Raw genomic sequence first — 7,852 nt, 5'->3', positions numbered from 1 at the left:
ACTTTGAAGGACGAAGAGGGGAAAAGTTCCATGTAAACGGCACTTGCACATAGGTTAGTCGATCCTAAGAGACGGGGGAAGCCTGTTAGATATCACGTTTTGCGTGAACTTTGAAAGGGAATCAGGTTAAAATTCCTGAATCGGGATGTGGCGGCTAACGGCAACGTTAGAGAGTCTGGAGATGTCGGTGGGGGCCTTGGGAAGAGTTATCTTTTCTCTTTAATAGCCTGCCCACCTTGGAAACGGCTTAGCCGGAGGTAGGGTCTAGCGGCTGGTAGAGCACCGCACGTCATGCGGTGTCCGGTGCGCCCCTGGAGACCCTTGAAAATCCGGAGGATCGAGTGCCTCCCACGTCCGGTCGTACTCATAACCGCATCAGGTCTCCAAGGTGAACAACTTCTGTTCGATGGAATAATGTAGGCAAGGGAAGTCGGAAAAATGGATCCGTAACTTCGGGAAAAGATTGGCTTTGAGGGGTGGGCATGGGGGTCCCAGTCCCGAACCCGTCGGCTGTCGGTGGACTGCTTGAGCTGCTCATATGGCGAAAGCGGATTGCCGCGTGCCGTCCAGGGACGAACTGGGAACGGCTCCTTCGGGGGCCTTCCCCGGGTGTCGAACAGTCGACTCAAAACTGGTATGGACAAAGGGAATCTGACTGTATAATTAAAACAAAGCATTGCGATGGTCCCTCCGGATGCTAACACAATATGATTTCTGCCCAGTGCTCTAAATGTCAAAGTGAAGAAATTCAACCTAGCGCGGGTATACGGCGGGAGTAACCATGACTCTCTTAAGGTAGCCAGATGCCTCGTCATCTAATTAGTGACGCGCATGATTGGATTAACGAGATTCCCACTATTCCTGTCTACTATCCAGAGAAACCACAGCCAAGGGAACGGGCTTGGCAGAATCGGCGGGAAAAAAAGACGCTTTTGAGCTTGACTGAAGTCCGATTTTGTGAAATAACTTGAGTGGTGTAGGATAAGTTGGAGCCAGAAATGGGGAAAGTGAAATACCTCTACTTTTAACGTTATTTTACTTATTCCGCGAATCGGAAGCGGGGCACTGCCCCTCTTTTTAGACCAAAGACTCGCTCGCGGGCTGATCCGGGCGGAAAATATTGTCAGGGGGGGAGTTTGGCTGGAATGACACATTTGTTAAAAAATAACATAGGTGTCCTAAGATGACCTCAACGAGAACAGATATCTCGTTTGGAATAGAAGGGTAAAAGCTCGTTTGATTCTGATTTCCAGTACGAATACGAACCGTGGAAGCGTGTCCTAACGATCTTTTAGACCTTCGGAATTTGAAGCTAGAGGTGTCAGAAAAGTTACCACAGGGATAACTGGCTTGTGGCAGCCAAGCATTCATAGCGACATTGCTTTTTGATCCTTAGATGTTGGCTTTTCCTGTCATTGTGAAGCAGAATTCAATAAGTGTTAGATTGTTTACCCACCAATAAGGAACGTGAGCTGGGTTTAGACCGTCGTGTGACAGGATAGTATTACCCTACTAATGACAGTGTCACAATAGTAATTCAACCTAGTATGAGAGGAACCGTTGGTTCACACAGTTGGTCATTGTCCTTGGTTGAAAAGCTAGTGGCACGAAGCTACCGTGTGCTGGATTATGACTGAACGCCTCTAATTCAGACTCCGGGCTAGAAGTGATGCATTTGCTCACCGCTTGTTTGCCGACCAGCAGTAGGGGCCTTCTGCCCCCAAAGGCACGTGGCGTTGGCATAGCCATCCTGGTGGATGTACCACATTGGCCGTGATGAAGTTCAATTCCCACCGAGCGGCGGGTAGAATCCTTTGCATATGAGTTAAATACACGACAGGGTATTATAAGAGGTAGAGTGGCCTTGCTGTAACACCCCCAGATCCGGGGTCAGGGATCCGGGTCGTCACGGTCTTTCTTTCCACAATATCACTTCACTTAATTAATAATAATTAACCTCATGCTGTGACCCCACACTAACACACACCACAACCCGTTATAGTCTCAGAGATGAAATTGAAATAAGTACAAGTCTTTGAATCCACAATTTAAAAGTTATTACAACCGAAAATGATTACCTAATAAGTTTACAATTAATTGCCATTATCTACCACAAGTTATAATTATACATAATTGATTCTCAAAAGTAGATGATCTGATCTACAGATAGGTCTACCTCTGCAGCTATAGCAGCTATGACATCAACGGGAAGACGCGGGACGCTTCCCACGCGCTTGCGCTCGGTCTGCTGGAGTCTGGCCATCCTTCCTAACTGTTGTTGTGTGATGAAGAAATAAAGCAAGAGTGAGCCTTACAGCTCGCAAGATAATATATAGTGTAATCAATAATGCAAGTATCTAATAGATAACTTACTGAAAACCTTTATCAAAAGTAAGATAATTACTTACTGGATATAAGCTTAAAGGAAGATGAAGTTACCAAATACTTCACTATACTTATATCATTTATAAGGCTATTTGAACTACCACTGCTCAAAGTATTATAGGTTTAAAAAAAATCATCCCATAGATGAGACCACAAGTTAAGACTTGAATAGATTCAATCTTTGAAATATTATTGAATGAAATAAAGTTGCGAGATACTTTATTTAGTCCTGATATATATCCACATATATATCTCTTAAACATTTCCTGGAACCTCTGTTATGTAAAGTATGAACAGAGTTTGAAACATCCAATGAATTTTGGAAAGGAAAAGAATTTTGGCATAAACCAGATATCTTGCTGATCAGGCAAAGATACCAATAAGTAACCTTTTCTAGTAGTAGATGGATGAATCCCCCACCGGTCATCACCCTGGCCACCCAGCCTCTTACGCGTTGATGGACTGCCACCCAGCCACTTACAATTTGATAGACCGTACCCCGGCCTGTCGCTTATGCCGACTCAATTAGATGGGCTTACTTCCCAAACATTGGGCAAGTAATCAATTCATTCATCAAAACAGCAACCTTGTTGCGAATATAAAATACACCACAGAGCCGGATCCCTTAGATTTTTGAGCGAGTATTCAAGTCCCCTTAAAATGGAAGATCTTGAATTAGAAAACAAGTTTTGGGATCCGCTCTACCTTTTAAATTCATTTTGAAGACTCGAAAACATTTTTAAGAATGTTTGGAGTAATACTGATTTATTAAAATAAATCAGTCCCGATATGAAAGAAATATCTGAATATTATTATTTAAATAATATTCCCATAAGAATAATTGAGGTAGAAGTTGGAAAACTTATACTTGAATGAATAGCAAATAATCAAAGATATACTTATACGAAAGTAATATCTTATTTGAATAATCAAAAATAAGTTTGATTATCGAAATATTATTCTTTAATAAAATAAAGAATATTATTAAATAATAAACGGAGTCATAAGTCCTCGAATGAATATTATAAATAATATTCATAAAACAAAACAAAGGAGTCATACATCCTCAAATGAATATTCAAATAATATTCATTAAATAATATAACTGAGTCATAAGCCCTCGAATGAATATTCGAAATAATCTTCAATTAATAAAATAAAAGGAGTCATAAGTCCTCGGATGAATATTCAAGTAATATTCATTAAATAATATAAAGTTATCGAATAAACTTTATTCGATTAATAGTTGTGAAAACTATAACCATATATATATAAATATATAAAATCTACTCGGGATCCTCGACTCCCGGTTTTAGAAAACGTTTTCACCTTTGGGCCCCTATACTAAGGGTATATGCAAATTACCGCTATCCTCTAGCATAGGTATTATCAACTGAACCAACAGATATATATGGCAAGAATACGAAACAGGCATGCATATATATACCATATCAGCATGCTTCAATATATCGCAACATTTGCTAATTAACCAACATGCATATATCGCAAGATAATGCATATACAAATATACATCACAACAACAGTATAACGGGTAGAAAACTTGCCTGAGCGACTGGGGGTGATAAAAGGCTCGGGATGAGTCTGGTAACCTATAATCAACAAGTAAGTTGGAATTAAACCAAAGTCACTTGTAATTCTATACTCTAACCAAATTAGACTCTAACGCTCGCTTTGCGCTTACTGGTTCTCTTAAGTCACTCGAGTACCCTCGGCTCCACCATTTTTAATAAATTAACCATTACGAGTTTTAAGGCGATTCTTTCGCGAGTGGCTTACCAACTGCCTAACACACTTACCATAATTGTTTCATACATTAATTAACCCTTTTTGGTCTTTAACCTATGTTTCAAACTAAGGCGAGGGGAAAAGTTTCGTTCGCAAAACGCCGTTATTTGAAACGGTCGTTTCTCCTAAACCGTGCATCGGAATCGAACGAACTACATATCAAAACGAAGCTCGTAACATGAGCTATCTAAACATGGCAATGGTCAAAATATAGCATGGGGTTATCGGGTCCTAATGTTATGAACAAAAGCAGTCTAAAGTAAATCGGACATTACGACGGTTATATTTACGCGATTTCCCAAATTTAAACCATGCAAAAACCATCACAATTCAACCTCAACCCATTCATACAACCAAAGTCCATCCTTATCACATCATAACAGCCCCAATAAATTCACTATTAACATTTATACTTATGCCTAAGCTTGAATTTAACTATACTTAACTTCTTTTAACCAAAACAACAAGATTCACCATTCCATTTCACTACCACTCCAACCCACACTCTAAACCACAAGCATTATGCTACTATATCACCATAATAATCAAAATCATCTTATTATACATAGGAATCTAGGGTTTGGAGATGATATACCTTCCTTGAAGTGGTGGGAGTAGCTAGGAAGCCTTAAGAAGCTTTGAGAAGTCTTATGGATGCTTGGATCTTAAAGGAAAACAAGAGAAAATTCAAGTTAAAACCTTGAAAACACTATTCATTGTCTTCTTCATTGATTTATTGAAGAAGATTGAGAAATAATTGAAGGCTTAAACTCATGATATAGACATAACTATGCATAAGGATGATTAGGGAATTAACTCACCAATTTAGGAAGCTTGGATCTTGGATTTTGAAAATTCTTGCCTTTAAAAAGTGAAAAAGCTGAGAGCAAATGAAGAAATAATGCCTTGGTTCCTTTTTGTTTTGATGAAGAATGAATTATTTGGCTTGGTTGGTTGGTTTTGTTTTTGTTTTAGTTAATTACCTATTTAACCTTGGACTTTGTGTGGTTCTCATTCAACCACACCTCCTTCCTTCCCATGTCATGCTTGTGTCATGCTATGATTTCATCTTTCCCTCCTTGTCCTCTTCTCATTGGTTGGGTGACATCATTCCCACTAATCTCTTTGATTAACTTCCTAATTGTTTGCCTAATGACCGCTGATCTGTTATACGGTTCGCTTAACTTTCGTTTTCGTTTATCGTTTGAGGGATCATACCAGGGATCTTATTACTTAGGTTCCCTTAACCTTTCTCAATATATCATATTCCTTTTATGATCCTCTCTTATAATCCTTTAATTTAAATCCTTTTTATCCTGTTACCTTATACTCAAATCTTTCCGTAAATAGTGGATTTCTGGTAAAAATCAAAGTGTTCGGAATTGGGTTCTGGCGATCTTTACATACACTTATATACCATATAGAGTACTAATAAAATCTCAGAATATCCATAACAGAACCCCTACATAGTTTGGCATGAAAATTTTTCTCATTCAGCTAAAACACTATTCACAAGGGTTATAAAAAGTTCAAAATTTTGGGGGTTATTACAGTCTCCCCTCCTTAAAAGGATTCCGTCCCGGAATCAAATAGAAAATAAATGGGGGTACTTCTCTAGCATTGCGCTCTCTAGTTCCCAAGTTGATTCTTCCATATTATGATTCTGCCATAGCACTCTGACTAGCTTGATCACTTTGTTCCGAAGCACCTGCTCCTTCTTATCTATAATCCTTACTGGCTTCTCCACGTAAGTCAGATCTAGTTGCATATCCACCTGCTCGTACTCCACTACGTGTCTGGCATCCCGATGATACTTCCTTAGCATTGACACATGGAACACATTATGAACTTGTTGCAAGTTAGGGGGTAAGGCTAGCTCGTAAGCTAACTTTCCAATCCGTCTTAATATCTCAAAAGGTCCAATGTATCTTGGGCTTAGTTTTCCTTTCTTTCCGAACCTCATTAATCCCTTCCAAGGGGATACTTTCAGCAGTACTAAGTCCCCTACTTCATATTCCTTGTCTTTTTGGGCTAGGTCTGCATATTTCTCATGTCTGTCTTGGGCTGCTACAAGTCGCCCTCTGATAAGATCCACTATATCTTTGGTCCTTTGGACCACTTCGGGTCCGAGCATCTTCCGCTCCCCCACTTCATCCCAGTATAAGGGAGATCGACACCTTCTTCCATACAGGGCCTCATAAGGCGGCATTCTGATGCTAGCATGGAAGCTATTATTATAAGAAAACTCGATCAACGGCAAGTGATCATCCCAACTTCCTTTAAGGTCTATTGCACAGACTCTCAACATATCCTCTAGTGTCTGGATGGTCCTTTCACTCTGCCCATCCGTCTGGGGATGGTACGCGGTACTCATATTTAACTTGGTCCCCGCACATTCCTGAAAGCTCCTCCAAAATCTGGAGTTGAACCTGGGGTCTCGGTCTGAGACAATGGACGCTGGGACTCCATGTCGCGTCACTATTTCCTTAAGGTAAATGTCCACCAGTCTATCGACTGTGTATCTCTCATTGATAGGAATGAAATGAGCTGACTTTGTTAGTCGGTCTATAATTACCCATATGGCGTCATGATTGGCTTTCGTCCTTGGCAAGCCTACAACAAAATCCATCGCTATCTGTTCCCATTTCCACTCAGGAATCTCCAGGGGTCGTAAAAGTCCACTGGGTCTCTAGTGCTCTGCCTTTACCCTTTGGCAAGTCAAACATTTGTTTACCCATTCTGCTACGTCCCTCTTCATGTTGGGCCACCAGTAATATTCCTTCAAATCCCTATACATCTTGGTACTTCCCGGGTGAATGGAATATCTTGAACTATGGCTTTCATCCAAAATCTCATCTTTAAGCTCTTGAATATTCGGAACCCAAATCCGGTAGGAGTACCTCATTATCCCTCTATCATCTTTCTCAGTATGGATCTCCTCTCCAGTCATTGACTCTCTGCCTTTATTCATTATTTTCTCTTGGCACAATCTGATCTTTTCCAATAACTCTGGCTGCATTGAGATCTCAAAAAGTTTTCAGTTCCGGTTCCGGTTACCTTTACTTCTATTTCCATTCTCTCAAAATCCCTTATCAATTCTTCCGAAGTCATTATCATTCTGAGTCTTTCCTTTCTACTAAGGGCATCAGCCACCACATTGGCTTTCCCTGGATGATAGAGAATCTCACAATCATAGTCCTTGATTAGTTCTAACCATCTCCTCTGGCGCATATTGAGCTCTTTCTCCGTAAATATGTACTTGAGGCTCTTATGGTCTGTGAAAATCTCGCACTTCTCTCCATACAAGTAGTGCCTCCAAATTTTTAAGGCAAATACTATTGCCGCGAGCTCAAGGTCATGAGTAGGATATCTAATCTCGTATTCCTTCAGTTGTCTCGATGCATACGCAATCACTTTACCGTGCTGCATAAGCATACACCCTAATCCTTTGTGCGACACGTCACTATATATCACAAAATCTCCTTTTCCTTCCGGCAATGCCAACACCGGGGCCGTTACCAACCTTTTCTTTAATTCTTGAAAACTGTTCTCGTATTTCTCTGTCCATTCAAACTTCTCTGTCTTACGAGTAAGTCATGTCAAAGGGGCTGCGATCTTCGCAAAGTCCTGTACAAATCTACGATAGTAGCCGGCCAATCCT

At 40.4% G+C, this 7,852-nt stretch overlaps 1 non-coding gene across 1 annotated transcript in view; it reads left to right on the top strand.

The window, feature by feature from the left end:
* The window catches only part of LOC141694500 (28S ribosomal RNA), a 3,392-nt gene extending 1,475 nt beyond the window's left edge, over nucleotides 1-1,917 (top strand). Inside the window, exon 1 of the ribosomal RNA XR_012563803.1 lies at nucleotides 1-1,917. This exon is cut by the window's left edge and continues 1,475 nt beyond it. This is a non-coding gene — a ribosomal RNA (28S ribosomal RNA).
* Nucleotides 1,918-7,852: the final 5,935 nt, after the last annotated feature.

The sequence above is a fragment of the Apium graveolens genome, chromosome 10 (genome assembly GCF_009905375.1).
Source record: "Apium graveolens cultivar Ventura chromosome 10, ASM990537v1, whole genome shotgun sequence".
NCBI lineage: Eukaryota > Viridiplantae > Streptophyta > Magnoliopsida > Apiales > Apiaceae > Apium > Apium graveolens.
Note: the sequence above shows the minus strand (reverse complement) of the source record. Positions and strands in the feature narration are given on the sequence as shown.